Below are 16,835 nucleotides of genomic sequence, written 5' to 3'. Positions count from 1 at the left end.
CCCTCAGGTCATTCCACCTCTTCCATATGTCCTCCTTTGTGCATAGGGTGGTGCCTTCAGCATTCACTCTGTTAACTATCCTTTGCCACATTTCCATTTTCCTACTAAGTGGAGTTTGCTGGATTTGGGCTCCAAACAATTGTCTCTCTACTCTTATGATTTCATCCACCATGACTCTCAACTCATCTTCAGAAAAACTGGTATTTTTAGAATGTGACATGGGTGCAAAATTAAGTGGGTGGCAGGGACTATAAAAAGTTATATAGGTAGTAACTGGACAAAAGTGTGTGAAAGGTGTTGTATGGGGTGGTAAAAAAAATGGATGCTTTATCTGTCAAGGATGTGAAAAAACAGTGGGCTCTGGTCTCTTTCTTGCAGTGGAGAGGATCATGGTCTGGGAAGTGGTGTGTTTTATAGTGTGTTTTGCAAGTGTGTCCACTGGGCCAATATATAACAGCTGTGTTGTTTTTTAATCTATCCAATGGGCTCTTATCTGCTGCTTTGCTGAATGCGCTGCAAGGAGACCGCCATCTCGACTCTGTTTTTGTAACGGGCTCGGCTGTTCCTTGAGGCCATGACAGCGAGGGAGTGAGCATCGCCAAGATTGCAGGCTGTCGCGCAGCTGATGAGCAGCCATTTGTTTTGTTGGTCAGCAGTTCAGCTTACATACATCATAATACAGAAATGTGAACACTGCTGGTGCAGCAATCTTTTTAGGACCAGCCTTGGCAGTCCAACCAACAAACTCGTAATCAGGTCCTTATGAAATAATTCTCATGCAATCTATACACCCTTTTCAAGGAATAATTTATATTGAACCCAAAACTGGAAAACTCCTACCGACAGAGCAGCAGAAAGGCCTGAAAGGAATAGTTATCTACTTACCTTTAGATTTTAAATGAAATATTGAAACTGTGGGTGTAGAGAGAGATACTGATAAACCACTTATCATTCTAGTGAATGGTGTGCCTACCAAAAACAAAACAAATCTGGCAAGAGTTAGTGGATGTTAATAAAGTAAAAAAGCTGCATTATACCTGAAACAAAATAATATCTGTTATAAAAATGTTAATGTCGTTGGAGATGTAGGTTGCATGGACAATGAAACATTACCATCAAGTGGACAGAAGGAAAAAATTGATAGATCAAAGTCAAAAGAAATATGTGAACACAATTGTATTCATCCACTCCATTCCAAAAAAGTTGTTGGTGATGCTATTGAGCTCTATCAAATGAAACAAGCAAAAGGAGCTCCAATGACTGTGTTGGACAAAAGTTTAGAGGCTCGCTATTTTCCACAATTATATCCCAACAGGAGTAGGTGTATGGTATGATGACTGCCCTGTACAAAAACCAGCAGCTGAGTATAGGTCAACTAGATTATATTTAGAGGATCCTTGTTTTAGGCAGTGTGTTCCATACATATTCCATCTGTTGTTTGAAAGTGTTTTGTCTGGACTATCATATGCTGTAAACCACATTTTGAAGACAGGAGTTAATTATGAAAATACTTCTACTAGACAATTTGTCGACAAAGTTCAAGGTAAGGATGAAAAGTTGGAAAATAATTTAATTAGTTTAATGGCATGCCAACGTGGGACCAATTAATATTGGTGTTGTCGTCATGGAGAACTGAAATGTATGCCGCGTAACTTAGATGATCTACTTGACTTTTTAAGAGAAGCAAACTCAAACATTAAGGACATCAATATGAAGACAGGAGGAAAACTCTGCTCTTTGTATCCTGTTAATATTTGCAGATATTTCAACTACATATTTCAAACTATGCTGTATTTTACCTGCAAAAAAACATATCCTCCTCTTGGCGAAGTTACTGATTTCTTTTGGCAAAAAGAATACCAAGCAAAAAGTACTTCTTATATTCACATGCAGTTATGGATAAAAGATGCACCGAAATTTGGAACAGACCATGATGACTCTATACTGTCTTTCATAGAACAGTATGTTACACGTGCCATCCCAAAAGCCAATGATGAAAAAGGTCTCAAACACCAAGTTCTGCATGGCAAGTAATATTGTTGAAAATAACGATGTAAAGATAAATTCTATACAAGGTGTCATTTGGATTATCAAAACCTGTACTTTCCCCCCAAAAAATGAACAGCTTTTTATCTGCTATCCGACATACACTGATGGGAAAGTTACTGAAAAACACATACAAGCTGAGAAGAACAGAGGCATCCTTTTATATTAATGACTATAATCCAATGATTCTGAAAATGTGGAACGCAAACATGGATATACAATTTGTTGCAGAAAACTTGATCGCTGTTGCTCGTCATGTCACTTCGTACATTACAACATCAGAGAAGACAGAGATGAAGGAGATGTGGGAGGAGATTTCTGCAGCAAAGTCTCTAACTAAGAATTTATACAACTATAGCTTGAAAATGCTTTCGCATAGGGAGAAAGGTTCCTATGAATGCTGTGACAGGCTAAGCTCAGCCAGTTTGGAAGCAAAATCAAGAGGAATATTTTAGGTCAGTCTCTGACTTGGATGTACGTGAAGCAGAGTCTTGAAGACTTTCATGGAAATTCATTACCTCATGGAGTTCGATCCAGAAAGGACAGATATTTTGAAAACCAACATATTGAATATTTACTATCCAAGAAGGAGTCAACATCTGGAAAATGTCTGTCTTTATGAAATATTTTAACACTATAAATACAGAAAGATTGTCACAGAAAACATAAAAATATGCAGTAGCTGGCTGTGATGGTTGTTCAGTTCAACACAGAAAATGAAGTTTAATAAACCACAGAAAACTAAGGGGGTTATTCCAACTTTGGAGGAGGTGTTAATCCGTCCCAAAAGTGACGGAAAAGTGACGGATTTACCACCAGCCGTGTTACGAGTCCATTATATCCTATGGAACTCGTAATACGGCTGGTGGTATATCCGTCACTTTACCGTCACTTCTGGGACGGATTAACACTCCTCCAAAGTTGGAATAACCCCCTAAGTGTCGAAACTCCTGATGAAAGAGACTTTTTCTATTTTGCACTCCTACAATTATTCAGGCCTTGGGGTTCTGAATCAGAATTACTCAGATAATTTGACTGCTTTGAAGATTCTTTCAACACTGCGAAGGATTCAGTATTTTCTAACTACATGAAAATGTTAAATGATGAGATTGAACAGGAGGAAGCAATTGCTGCTGAGATTGCCAATGAGAGTTCACAAAGCAGGCAAAGTTCAGGCCCTCTAAGTCAAGATGCTATAGGACAAACAATTATTGAAAATGAAGCTGCCATAGCCACAGATGAGGTGGAGACTACAATGTAACAAGCAAGACAAGAAACAGTTGATTTGGAGCAGTGAGTTGAACAACTGAATGCTGAGCAGAAAGAAATATATCTGGAGATAAAAGAGCAAACAGAGAATGGAATCCTCCACAGGAAAAATGAATGTAAATGTTCATCACTTAAGCCAATACTATCAATCAATCAATCAATCAATTTATAAAGCGCGCTACTCACCCATTAGGGTCTCAAGGTGAGGGGTGAGGAGAGCTAATGGTCGAAAAGCCATGTCTTGAGGCGTTTTCTGAAGGCCAGGAGGTCTTGGGTCTGGCGTAGTTGGAGTGGTAGGGAGTTTGAGGTCTTGGCAGCGAGGTAAGAGAATGATCTTCCTCTGGTGGTGGAGCGGTGAATGCAGGGGACGGAGGTGAGGGCGAGGATTGCGGAGGATGAGAACCTCTGTTTTGTCAGTGTTTAGCTTGAGGCGGCTTGATTCCATCCAGTCGGCAATAGTGTGAAGTCCCTTGTGGAGTTTGTTTCTAGCTGTTGTGGGGTCTTTCATGAGGGAGATGATCAGCTGGGTGTTGTCTGCGTAGGATACTATGTTGATGTTGTGGGATCGTGCGATGTTGGTGAGGGGAGCCATGTAAATTTTGAAAAGTGTGGGGCTGAGGGAGGATCCTTGAGTGAAGCCACAGACGGTTTCGGAGGATTTGGACAGGGAGGGTGGAAGGCAGACTCTCTGGGTTCTGCCAGAGAGGAAAGAGGAGATCCAGTTGAGGGCCTTGCCATGGATCCTGGTGTTGGGAGGCGTGCAGAGGTGGGGTGCGATGATGTTGCTGGCTTTGTTGAAGATCTGGTGCGGGCAGGGGTTCGAGGGGAGCTGGAGTGGATGGAGGCCATGGTGTTGATGGTGTCTTTATAGTTGACATGGGTCCAGGAGCATATATAAGGTTGGTGATGTTTGATGCATCGGGTTCTTGGTTTTCTGTGGTTGGCTGATGGGTCCGGGGTTCGAAGCTATTGTGGATGTCTTTGATCTTTCGACAGAAGTGAGTGGCAAGGGAGTTGCAGAGTTCCTGTGATGGCGAGGGTTCATGGGAGCAGGTCCTGGGGTTGGAGAGTTCTTTGATGATGCCGAAGAGCTCTTTGTTGTTGTGGGCGTTTTAGTCTATTCGGCTTTTGTAGTTGGTTCTTTTGGTCGTGTGGATCAGCTGGTGATGTTTGCGGATGGCAGTCTTGAGGGCGGTGTAGTTGGATTCGGTTGGTCCACGGCGCCAGGTCTTCTCCATTCTTCGACATTCCCGTTTGGAGGCCTGCAGGTTGGGGGTGAACCAGCTGGCCTTGGGTCTGTGGTGGGAGTCTGAGGGTTGTTTGAGTGGTGCATGGGTGTTGGCGCAGTCTTCTAGCCATTTGTGCAGGTAGGTGGCGGCTGTGCTGGGGTCCTGGGTGTGGGTGCCTGGGTGAGGGTGGAGATCAGCTGTTCTGTTGAGATTCTGTTCCAGTAGCGGCGGGGGGGTTTAGTGATGAGGTGGTGAGTGACCGGCTTCTGACAGGAGAAATGTATGCAGCGATGGTCGGTCCATAGGAGTTCGGTGGTGTGGCTGAAGGCGACGTGGTTGCTGGCTGAGAAGATGGGGTCGAGTGTGTGTCCTGCGGTGTGGGTGGGTGAGGTGATGGGTTGCTTGAGGCCGAGGTTGTCGAGGTTGTTGATTAGGTTGGTGGTGTTGATGTTGTTGTTGTTTTCTAGGTGGAAGTTCAGGTCGCCAAGGAGGATGTAGTCCGTTGAGGTGAGGGTTTGGGAGCTGATGGAGTCGGCGATGTCGTCGCAGAATTGCTGTCTGGGGCCTGGGGGTCTATAGACCAGTGTTCCTCTGAGGGTGGTGTTGGCATTGATGTGGATTTTGAAATGGAGATGCTCGGCGGATTCGATGGTGTTGTGGGAGCTGGTGGAGGCTCTTATGGTGTTTTTGTAGACTATGGCGATTCCTCCTCCTGGTTTGTTGCTGCTGTCTCTTCTGGTGATCTTGTAGTTCTCTGGTATGGCTATGGCTATGTCTGGTTCCGAGGCCGAATTCATCCAGGTTTCGGTTAGGAATGCGATGTCGGGCAAGGATGTGGTCAGTAGGTCCCAGAGTTCAATTGCATGCTTGTGGATGGAGCGGGTGCTAAGCAGGATGCATCTTAGACGGCAGTCTGAGGCTTTGAGTTGGAGCTTGGAGCTTGGAGGTTATGTTGCAGGCTTTGCAGGAGAAGGGCCCTTTGGTGCGCATCGGGGTGGACTGGAAGCAGGTGGAGGAGCGTCCTGGATTGAGGGTGTGGAGGTCATAGGCAGTGTAGTGGTGACTGGTGGTACAGGGGGCGTGTTGGCCAGGTGGTCTGGCACTGGGTGCGGTCTTGGCACAGACGGGCTTGCCTTTGGCACGCCTTTGGCGGGCCAGCGGCACGCATCTGCTGCGCGTCCGTGCTGCAGCCGGCATAAGAGGCGAGGCAGGGGGCGTGACAGCTGGGAGGAGGGGGGTTTGAGCAATAAAGAGCAGGGAGGGTGGGGGTGCGGGGCTCTGAGGCGGGAAAGAGAGGCGGGAAAGAGAGAGAAAACGGACCGGAGAAACTAGGTGGAGAGAAGGGGCGGGCCGCGGTGACGCAGCAATGAGGCAAAGCTGGGGAAAAGTGAAATTGGCAGAATTCGAAAGGGCAGCCGAGTCTAGCGGCGGTGAGGAGGAAGCGACCTGGATTGAGGGCGTGGAGGTCGTAGGCACGGTAGTGGTGATTGGTGGTACAGGGGGCGTGTTGGCCAGGTGGTCTGGCACTGGGTGCGGTCTTGGCACAGACGGGCGCAGACGGGCTTGCCTTTGGCGGGCCAGCGGCGCGCATCTGCTGCGCGTCCGTGCTGCGGCCGGCATAAGGGGGAGGTGGGAGGGTGTGGCAGCTGGGAGGAGGAAGGGTTTGACCAATGAAGAGCAGGGGGGTGGGGGGAGCGGGGCTCTGAGGTGGGAAAAAGAGGTGGGAAAGAGAGAGAAAACGGACCGGAGAAACTAGGTGGAGGGAGGGGGCGGGCCGCAGTGACGCAGCGGCGAGGCAAAGCCGGGTAAAAGTGAAATTGGCAGAATTCGAAAGGCAGCTGAGTCTAGCGGCGGTGAGGAGGAAGCGACCTGCCTGCAAGAGCAGGGTCAGAGGTCGCTACCTTCTCCGCGCTGCGGCCGGCCTAAGAGGGGAGGTGGGAGGGCGTGGCAGCTGGGAGGAGGGGGGGTTTGACCAATGAAGAGCAGGGGTGGGGGAGCGGGGCTCTGAGGGGGGAAGAAAGGCGGGAAAGAGAGAGAAAACGGATCAGAGAAACTAGGTGGAGGGAGGGGGGCTGGCCGCGGGGACGCAGCGGCGAGGCAAAGCCGGGGAAAAGTGAAATTGGCAGAATTCGAAAGGCAGCCGAGTCTAGCGGCGGTGAGGAGGAAGCGACCTGCCTGCAAGAGCAGGGTCAGAGGTCACTATCTTCTCCACACTGCAGCCGGCATAAGAGGGGAGGTGGGAGGGCGTGGCAGCTGCGAGCATGGGTGGTTTGACCAATGAAGAGCAGGGGGGCGGGGGAGCGGGGCTCCGAGGCGGGAAAGAGAGGCGGGAAAGAGAGAGAAAACGGACCGGAGAAACTAGGTGGAGGGAGTGGGGCGGGGCCGCGGGGACTCAGCGGTGAGGCAAAGCAGGAGAAAAGTGAAATTGGCAGAATTCGAAAGGCAGCCGAGTCTAGCGGCGGTGAGGAGGAAGTGACCTGTCTGCAAGAGAAGGGTCAGCGGTCGCTACCTTATCCGCGCTGCAGTCGGCATAAGAGGGGAGGTGGGAGTGCGTGGCCGCTGGGAGGAGGTGGGTTTGACCAATGAAGAGCAGGGGTGGGGGAGCGGTGCTCTGAGGCAGGAAAGAGAGAGAAAATGGACCAGAGAAACTAGGTGGAGGGAGGGGGCGGGGCCACGGGGGACGCAGCAGCGAGGCGAAACTGGGGAAAAGTGAAATTGGCAGAATTCAAAAGGCAGCTGAGTCTAGCGGCGGTGAGGAGGAAGCGACCTGCCTGCAAGAGCAGTGTCAGAGGTCAAGCTGACACTGGGGAAAACTTTTTCATTTAAGTTATTACTGCTTACTTACAAAGGACTTACAAAGGACTACGGACTCAAATTTGTCACATTTAGTAACAGCATCAACTGTATTAGCTGCATACAACATTAAAGGAATTACTTTGCATCAACTACTTTTGCTACCTATAGAACACGACAACAAACTAGAGTACCAGAACTTATCTTTTGAAGCTTGTCATGAAGTCTCAAGAGCGCTGAAGAAATTGAAACTTTTAATCATTGATGAGGTGAGCATGGTCTCAAGCTTAATGCTTCCCTTTGTACACTTAAGAATGCAACAGATTCTGAAGACACACTATGACGTACCTTTTGGAGGAAAACATTTGGGCCCATATTTATACTTTTTTAGCGCCACATTTGCGTCATTTTTTGATGCAAAAGCGGCACAAACTTGCAAAATACAATTGTATTTTGTAAGTTTGTGCCATTTTTGCGTCAAAAAGCAGCGCAAACGAGGCGCTAAAAAAGTATAAATATGGGCCTTAATTGTGTTCAGCGATCTACTACAACTTACCTCGTCAAAGAACAGCCTATGTTCAAGACACTTCTCCATCAAGAAACACAGAATTCCTTGGGAAGTATTGGAAATTTGAATATTTTGCAAAACTTCCAATACAAGTAACTACTTAGGAATATGTGTCAAGCATCTGACGTTGAATATGGAAATATCCTAAAGGATATTAGAGAAGGAGTTCTCCTAAAGGAGGGAAAATGTTGCTTAGAAAGTCAATTTATAAAGAAACTATTTCCTACAAACAAGACAGTGGCACAACTAATGTTCAATTTCATTGAGGAAGTACATTGTCTGCCTAATGCCTACTTTTCAGGAGTGTTCCTCTTTTAATGAACAATTGCTGCAACTGAAGAAAGAAGGAATTTTGGAACTTACAGCAGTTCACAAAATGGAGCACCAGGGGATGACAGAAATGCTAAGTGAAAAACTACAAGCAAAATTGGATTTATTGGAGAAATCTGTTTCCAAAACTGCAGGATTAGAAAAGTGTTTACGTGTCTCCAAAAACTGTAGGATAATTTACCCGTGTAATTTAAAGGTTGAGGAAGGATTAGTTGATCACGCCATGGGCAAAGTAATTGATTTCATTTTGCTTCCTAACAGGAATGATGTTTAATACCTAGTAAATAAAATTGATCAAATTGCAAGGTCTGTTGCATGATTCTTGCTTGTAAAATACTTGTATGTTTGGAGGAAGCAGTTCCAACGATCTCTAGCATATGCTGTAACTATTCATAAATCTCAAAGTATAGGTGTCGATGTAGTATTCATTATTATTGGTAGTACTGTCTTTAAGGAAGGTATGTCATATGTAGCCTTGTTGCGGGTTACAGCAATGTCCGGTTTGTATCTGGTAGACTTTGACGACAGTAGAGTAAATGCCGATTCAAGTTGTTGCAGAGAATACAGCAGATTGAGAAGTGTTTAAACTCCTCATTTAGAAAAGTATCTGGTTTATGAAAAACCTACTATCTGCCTGAAGCGAGAGCTTTCGAAAGATCATAGTGATGTTGTTGAAAAGAAGTGTAAGAAACAGAACAAGGAAATTCTTAGGAAAAAAATACTGACAATGCCAGTGATATTGTTGGTTACCAGTTGTCAAACCCTTTGGTGTCAACTGCATTGCCATTGTGGTTCTCAATGCACTGTACTCTTTCCTCATGTTGTTCATGCAATAGAACAGAGAAAAGAGAAGCAATTGCGCTCTGCTCTTTTTGCTTTATTGGAACGCCTGTCGTCCGATAGAACTAAAACACATTCTTCATCTTATATTTGAGACTTTGAAGATGTGTGTGTACTGTATCTGTGCACTTTACTCAAAATAATCAAGAAGATGCACAATAATTCTTGAAGGTGATCTTAGGCATCTTATAAGAAGAGATAGTACCTATTGACACATTATTTGGACTTAGTTACTCATGGGACCATGAATGAGACACTTGTTCTTTCTCATAAAAAACAAAAATAGTTTTAGAAAGATTTATTTGCTTAAGTCTACCTGACTGCAAAACTGTCAATTTTGACAGGTTGTTTAAAGAAGCTGTACAGAATAATACCTGTGGACATTGTCAATCAGATCTTCTGTTAGGGGCATCACCTACCATGAATGGAGTTAGACGTGAGCCCAGGAGCTCCAGAAGAATGGGCCCCACCCAACCGCATCCTGCACATAACTGAGAGCCCCCCAACCTGCAATCCGAGGGGACAAGAACCGATAAAGTCTGCCCGATCGCGGCAGCGGACTGCATGCCCGGGGGAGACACCGCCCTGGCTGCCATCAGACCTAACTGAAGCGGACTGCCAGTGATGAGGGCCTTGCGGTCCCTGTGAAAGCAGTTGGCCGCCAAAAAAAGAAGAGCTACAGCTCCCACTGGGGACCTGACTGCAGTGGTGCTACTGACAGGGAGAATGCTGGTGCTCCTGCCGGAGGGGGAATACTGTGACAATCGTGGATCCTTGAAACAGGTGCTGTGAGGCAAGTGGAGGAGGACTGGTCACTGGGCGGAAAAGAGGAAACTGCGGCGCAGTTAGCGGCGGCTCTCCTGGGCCGAGTGGCTTAGCGCCGGCCTCTCTGATCGAGCCTGCAGTGCACAATGCAGCACGGATCGAGGAGCCTTCCCTGCCTCCCCCATACTTGCAACAGTGCAGGTGATGCCAACACAGCAGAAGGAATCCCTGCAGATCCTGCAAACACTGGTGAGGACTGCGAAGGGGGCTAGGATGGACACCGGTAGAAAGGAGAGATGGTGCTGCGGATTGGCTGGTGATGCCCATTAGCCAGCAAGAGACCTGCCCTGAGTGACGACCAGCGCTGGGGCCCATACACTGAGGAGACAGCAGAGAAGATGGTGGCCCCTGCAGCTGAGGGGCTCTGACGTAGTCTGGGGCCTTGTTCACAGGCTCAGATCTGGAGAACAGAGGGAGGAGGCTGCTGCAGAGTACCCGGCTGACTGGTGAAGGAGATTGGGGACTGCTCTCTGGAGGCAAGCCACAGCTCGGCCAAGGTGGCTGCCTGGGTGCTGAGTGGTGCTGTGGCTTAGTGGGGAGCCCCCAGAAGCCTGGGCATTACTGGGAGCACCTAGAGTTCGGAAAATGGCCCGATCTCTTTGGAGTAGGCCTGTTGACTACCCCTGAGAGAGAGGGTGCATGGGATCACGGAAAAAATGTATTGACTGGCCAGCACCGGCATCAGACTATGCTAGAAAAGATCTGCAGAGGCCGCAGTACACCACTGTGTTGACTGATCAACCCCCAGGCACTGTATCAGGAAGGAGCCCAGCCCTCAGTTTACCCCCCTAGGACTGCCATACAAGGCCTGGAAATCGGCGAGGGGCAGGCGTGTCAGAGAGAAGTTCACCAACACCTGACATCAATAGCCTGGGCACTGTGATAGGGAGACCATCTGGGCCAGCATAGGCTGACTGCTTACTTGCTCCCATATAAGGGTGGGCTCAGCAGAGACGCAGGCACGCCGGGCAGTTAAGTGTCACGGGGCACCCGGAACCTCTGCCTCCCATGACATGCGCCGTTGGTCTCCGCCCGGCGCAATGCGCATCACTGGGCTTCCTTGCTGCCTGGTACACCCCCTCAGGATCCATCCCAGGATCAAATCATGGGCAAGCACTCCCTAAACGGCCCATAGACCTTGGAGAGGTGCTGCATGAAGGATTGAGCATTGCATCGCAGCAAGACACAGCCCCATCAGATGTTGAAAATCCTTCACTGGACCCAACTTCACAGGACATATTGCAGGCCACCACGGCCTCGCAGGAGGCTCTTGAAACCAAAATAGATACTCTGGGCTCGGACTTAGGCCTCCAGTGAGACGACCACAGATGCCTAGCAGAACGGGTTATAACCACTGAGAGAGAGCTGGCGGACGTTACTCCGGAGCTGATCGCCATCAATGCAAAACTATCCACGATGGAATCACGCCTGAAAATGCTGGAGGCCAAGGTTGATGATGTTGAAAAAAGAGTTAGGCAAAATAAAATTTGCACTGTGGGCCTCCTGAACGAATTGAGGGCAATGACATGGCTACTCACGGAGGTGGCTCCTACCGGGCTCTCTGCATTCTTTGCGCTTGAGCAGGCGCATCTGGTGCTGGTGAGGCTTTTGCTGCCGGGGACACCGCATAGCCCAGTGGCCCTGTTCACTTCTTTGAAACCCCCCAGGACGTCTGGTCATAGATTTACCTCCAGTTGTGAGCTAAGCCCAGCACGGAGCGGTGGGCGGGGCTGCTGCTGCTGTGACACCCCCGCTCCCGATTATGGGGACCCCCGAGGGGTTCACTAGTACCAACGTTAGCAGAAGCTCAGAGGGAAAGATGAAAAGCGATGGAGGCAGTGGCCTCACTGAGTGGTGGCAGCAAGGGCCCAACAACACCATTCCAACAAATCGAAGAAGAAGACGGCTCTGACTTTGACTGCGGCTCCTCTTCCACCTCCCGGTTACTCTTACGGCAACACATGGACACTGGGGGACTTGAGTGCAGGGAGGAAACTGTAATGCTTATCAAAGTCCTTAGAGAGATGGTGCTTGAGTTGTCCAAAAATATTTCCTCACATCCCTGACTTCTCCTTAACTAGCATGGGTCTGAAGGGGCTTGGGCGCTGGCTCGTGGGTACACCTACACCAGTTCCCCCCTTAGCCATAGTAAGTATACTCTACATTGTTTTTAAAGTTTGGATGGGAGGGTTTCAGCTTCTTATCTTTGGAAGTGGGAGTTGGGGGTTACTGTTTTGTATGATGTTTGTTGTTGACACAATTTCCATAACAAAACTCCCTCCGAGTCAGCTATCATTACCGAATTCACTGCCTAAAAGTGTCAAACTAACTTTTAGACTAATCTCACTGTTACTATGGCAGCGGATATAAACTACAAAATGATCTCCTGGAATGTAAGGGGCGTAAGGGGCATTCACACCATATCAAAGAGATATAAAATATTCTCCTACTTAAAAAGGTGAGGTGTCCATATTGTCCTCCTTCAGGAGACACATTTAACTGCTAAAGAAGGGGCAGATATATTACACCACCTTTTCTGCCTATGCTAGGAGAGTGCTGATCTAGATTAGAGCAGGAGTGCCATACTGACATTGCACCCCCATGGTGGACACTGAGGGTAGTTACCTAGCCATGGCGGGAAAACTGAAGGGAAAGGACATTAACATTGTAAATGTACATGGGCCTAATTCTGGGCAATCCAACTTTTTAACAGGGCTGTCGACTCATTGGCTCCCTTCCTCACAGATGACACTGTGGTAGGAGGGGAATTTAACTGTATTGTGGATCCTTCTTTGGACCGTTCTCACGCCCCTCTGCATGACTCACCCATACACAGCATGGCTCGAACATTCACAGACTGGCAGTTAAACTGGGACCTTGTAGACTTGTGGCACATGAGACACCCTCAATTTAGAGACTATTCCTATTTCTCCCCTATGCACAAGCTTTTCATGCAACTTGACACATTTATATGCTCAACTACTATACAAACAATGGTGCAAAATATTGAGGCCCGTATTTATACTTTTTTTAGCGCCGCATTTGTGCCGCTTTTTGACGCAAAACGGCGCAAACCTACAAAATACAATGGCAATTTGCAAGTTTGCGCCGTTTTTGCGTCAAAAAACGACGCAAATGCGGCGCAAAAAAAGTATAAATACAGGCCTGAATATCTTGCTCGTACATTCTTAGACCACAATCAAGTTTTTGGACATTTGACTTGGCGCAGACCATTGACCCAGATACCCACTTGGAGAATGCAACATGAAAAGATTCACTATTTCAAACCACTAGCAGGGAAAAGATCTGCACTTACTTTGTGGAAAACGCGGGAACGGCAGCCACCCCCCAACTGGAGTGGGACGCCTTTAAGATAGTGCTCCAAGGGTATTGCTTGGCCGAGGCAAAGGGAGTCCAGACCACATTGCTCTGAGAACTTCGTGAGGCAGAGGACAAATTGCGAGACATAGAGCAGAGACACCCTGAACACCCGGAATTACAGACAGAGCTCCTAGAAGCCAAATAGCTTGTGACAACACATGTAGAGAGACTACGCTTATTTGACCATAAAACCTGTATGGAAAAAACCCTTGTGGAGCGGGACCGTCCGGGGCGACTGCTTGTCTTGCTGGCTAACACTACTAGGAGGGGCTCGCCCCTAGTGGAATTACTTTCCCTGCAGGAGACCCTCTCTTTTTTCAATTAGCCATTAATGAAGGATTGCTGCAATCCTATCAGACGCTCTATAAGAGCAGAACCCACCATACTAGCATGACTATATGGTATTTTCTTGCACCCATTGCCCTCCCACAAATTAGTACAGATGAAACCCTCACTCTGGGGGTGGACATCACAGTACAAGAAATCACTGGTGCAATTAAAGGACTTGCAAAAAGTAGAACCCCTGGGTCGGATGGACTCCCTGTCGAATTCTATGCAACCTATTCCACAGAGCTGGATCCCCAATTGGCAGCACGCTATAAGGTTGCTAGACGCTCCGGTGGCCTCCCTCAGACCACTAGGGAAGCACTGCTTGTCCCACTCCTAAAACCAGGGAGGCAGGCAACCAACATCAAGGCATACAGACCGTTGTCCATGCTCAATGTAGACTGCAAAATACTGAGCAAAGTATTGGCCAATAGACTACTCACAATAATGACACAAACCTTTCACCCTGACCAGACAGGCTTCATCCTGGGTCGCAATACCGCCCAAAAAATGCAGCGGCTGCTGACACTACTAGAAGCCACTACATACGACACACAGAGGGAGAAGCCATTCTATCTTTGGAGATAGAGAAAGCCTTTGATAGGCTTGAATGGGACTACCTGCATGAGGTCATGTTTCACATGGGGTTAGGCAATGATTTTATCTCCTAGACGCGACTATTATACACAAATTCAACGGCCTGTGTCCGCATAGGCAAACAATATCCAAAAGCTATGCAGTGGAGAGGGGCACTCGACAGTGCTGTCCCCTCTCTCTACTCCTTTTTGCAATAGCCATGGAGCCATTAGCATGCATTGCCCGAACTGGAACTTATTACGAAGAAGTCTGAGTGGGTGGATAGCCCTCTACAATAATGACCTATTGTTCTTCCTAGGCAACACCCATAATGCCCTGGCCTGGATGAGGACAATGCTGAGAGACTTCATTGAAATATCCGTTCTCGGAGTCAATTGGCAAAAATCTTGCTTATTCCCTGCAAGAAATGGCATACAACCCCCAGCACAGCTGGAGGAACTCATATGGGAACCCAACTGAATTTCATATTTAGGAATTAAGGTCTATCATGACTCATCTGACACATTTGAAGGGAACCTGTTTAAAAGTTAAAGATTCACACAGACTTCTAGACACTATCACTAACTGTGGCAGGGCATATAGCATTACTGAAAATGGTGGTGCTCCCCCGATTTTTATATGCTGCCCCTATGGATTTCCCGATCCTTCTTCATGACACTTACCACCATAATAGGGACATGTATATGGAGACAGAGCCGCAGGCGGGTGGCCCATGCAACAACGGACCTGCCAGGGGGAATTGGCACTCCCAGACTTTGAATCTTATTACCGGCTGGCCCTACTTCAATGGTACACCCAGTGGCTGGCAGGAAGGCAGTCCCCTGACAAAGAGGTGGGCCCCTTGGTTCCCACACTGGACATTCTCATTAAAACACTGCTGAGAGTTGGGCCCATCCCAGTACAAGAAACACAGGAATGTTTAGTTATCTAGAAATGCTGGCCAGGACCTTGAGAAAATCCCACATACGGACCCCCATTGTAATGCTATCTGTATTTAACTACTGCTCCATCTTGACCACTGACTCTATTTTGTGCTTAGCTTAGCTTCCCACACCGTCAGGTATTTTTCAGCACACAACTTATACAACATGTTTTTCGCTCCTCTCGCTCTTTCTCACCCAGGGCAGGGATATAACATGAAGGAGTGAGGGAGAGAGAAGGATGTACCAGAAAATCTTTCTGGTACTGCAGGGAACAGTTCAGTTTTGGGAGCACACCTTGGGATGTGGCCAATCTCTAAACATGCTCTTTCAACATTGACTTGGTACAGCCGGCGTTTGACCAATGACTTACTCTATAGGAGGGGGAGTTTCTAGAATTCTCCTCTCCAGCTTGTTTAAACTATATAAGAGGAAAGCTTGACAACCGAGGTTAGACTGAACTCATTTCCTGGAGGGGACGCCTTTCTTGGATCCCATATTGGGTAGGTCTCACTTTCCACAGTTGTTTGGGTTCACGACTTGAAGCTGGAAAAGAGATGATGTCTATGTCAAGCCCCATGGTGATGCATTTTTATATTTTTTTTTTTAGCTTTGCGTTGTGCATGAATATATACTCACTATATATAGATATATTATCAATGGTTGAAATAGTGTATTTTCTTTGTTTGTTTCTATGATCATTAGTATTCTACTGCTGTGATTATTTTCAGAAGTGCACTTGTGTTGCTGCATTTGACCTAAACGCTCACATTATGCTTTCCCTGTACGGACCTTGAGAAGTGACTTAATAAATTCATTACTCAGACTAAGAGTGCTGCATCCTTGGCATTCCTTTCATTTTGTCTCCTCTCAGTCTGAAGTACAGCAAAACACCCCTACTCCCTAGACCTGCCACTTAAAATGTTATGGTCTCTGCCACATGGAGGCAACTAGAGGGACCTTTGGGGATGGTCTGCTGCCGGGCTCACTAGAGTTGGACAATTGTACCGAGACTCAAGCATCCTTACATTTGATGACCTTAGAACAGATTATGATATTCCTGTGAGACACTTTCTGTTACATAGGTCAATGGACGCAGCCATCCGTTGCCATCTGTTGCCATTGGAAATCCGGTGGCCAGGAACCCACAGCTCAACTCTGTAGCCAATACCTAGCAATATCAGATGGCACATTCAAAGCAGTTTTCATGCTTATAGAGGTCATTACAAACGGATAAACTTGTTGTACTTGATAACTTGCGAGCTCGATGGGAAGAAGACCTGGGGACCCCCATCACAGAAAAGGCCTGGGAAATCATGCTCGAGCAAATTCCCAAGATCCCAAGGGATGCTCAATTTAAGCTAATTGGCTTTTACATTCTTCACAGGGCCAACTTCACCCCCAAGAAATATTTTGGAATCACTGACGATTCCTGTCCGATGTGTGGAGCCGTGGGTGCAAATTTTATCCATATGACCTGAGCTTGTCCCTTCCTTACTACATACTCGGAGGGAGATACCACAACACTAACTAGGATTGTAGAGAGGGTTGTTCCTACCTCCCCAGGCTATTGTCGTATTCACGGGTTTCTCCACACTGCTAAAAACAAGGTCACCAGCAAATTTCAAGACCTAGCATTGCTCCTGGCCAAACGCAAACTCACCTGCTACTGGAATGACCCGACGGGCCTGCGCTTACTGGCATGGTGCA

This window comes from Pleurodeles waltl, chromosome 4_1 (genome assembly GCF_031143425.1).
Source record: "Pleurodeles waltl isolate 20211129_DDA chromosome 4_1, aPleWal1.hap1.20221129, whole genome shotgun sequence".
Classification (NCBI taxonomy): Eukaryota; Metazoa; Chordata; class Amphibia; order Caudata; family Salamandridae; genus Pleurodeles; species Pleurodeles waltl.
The sequence above is the reverse complement of the archived record's forward strand: the minus strand, read 5'-3'. Positions refer to the sequence as shown.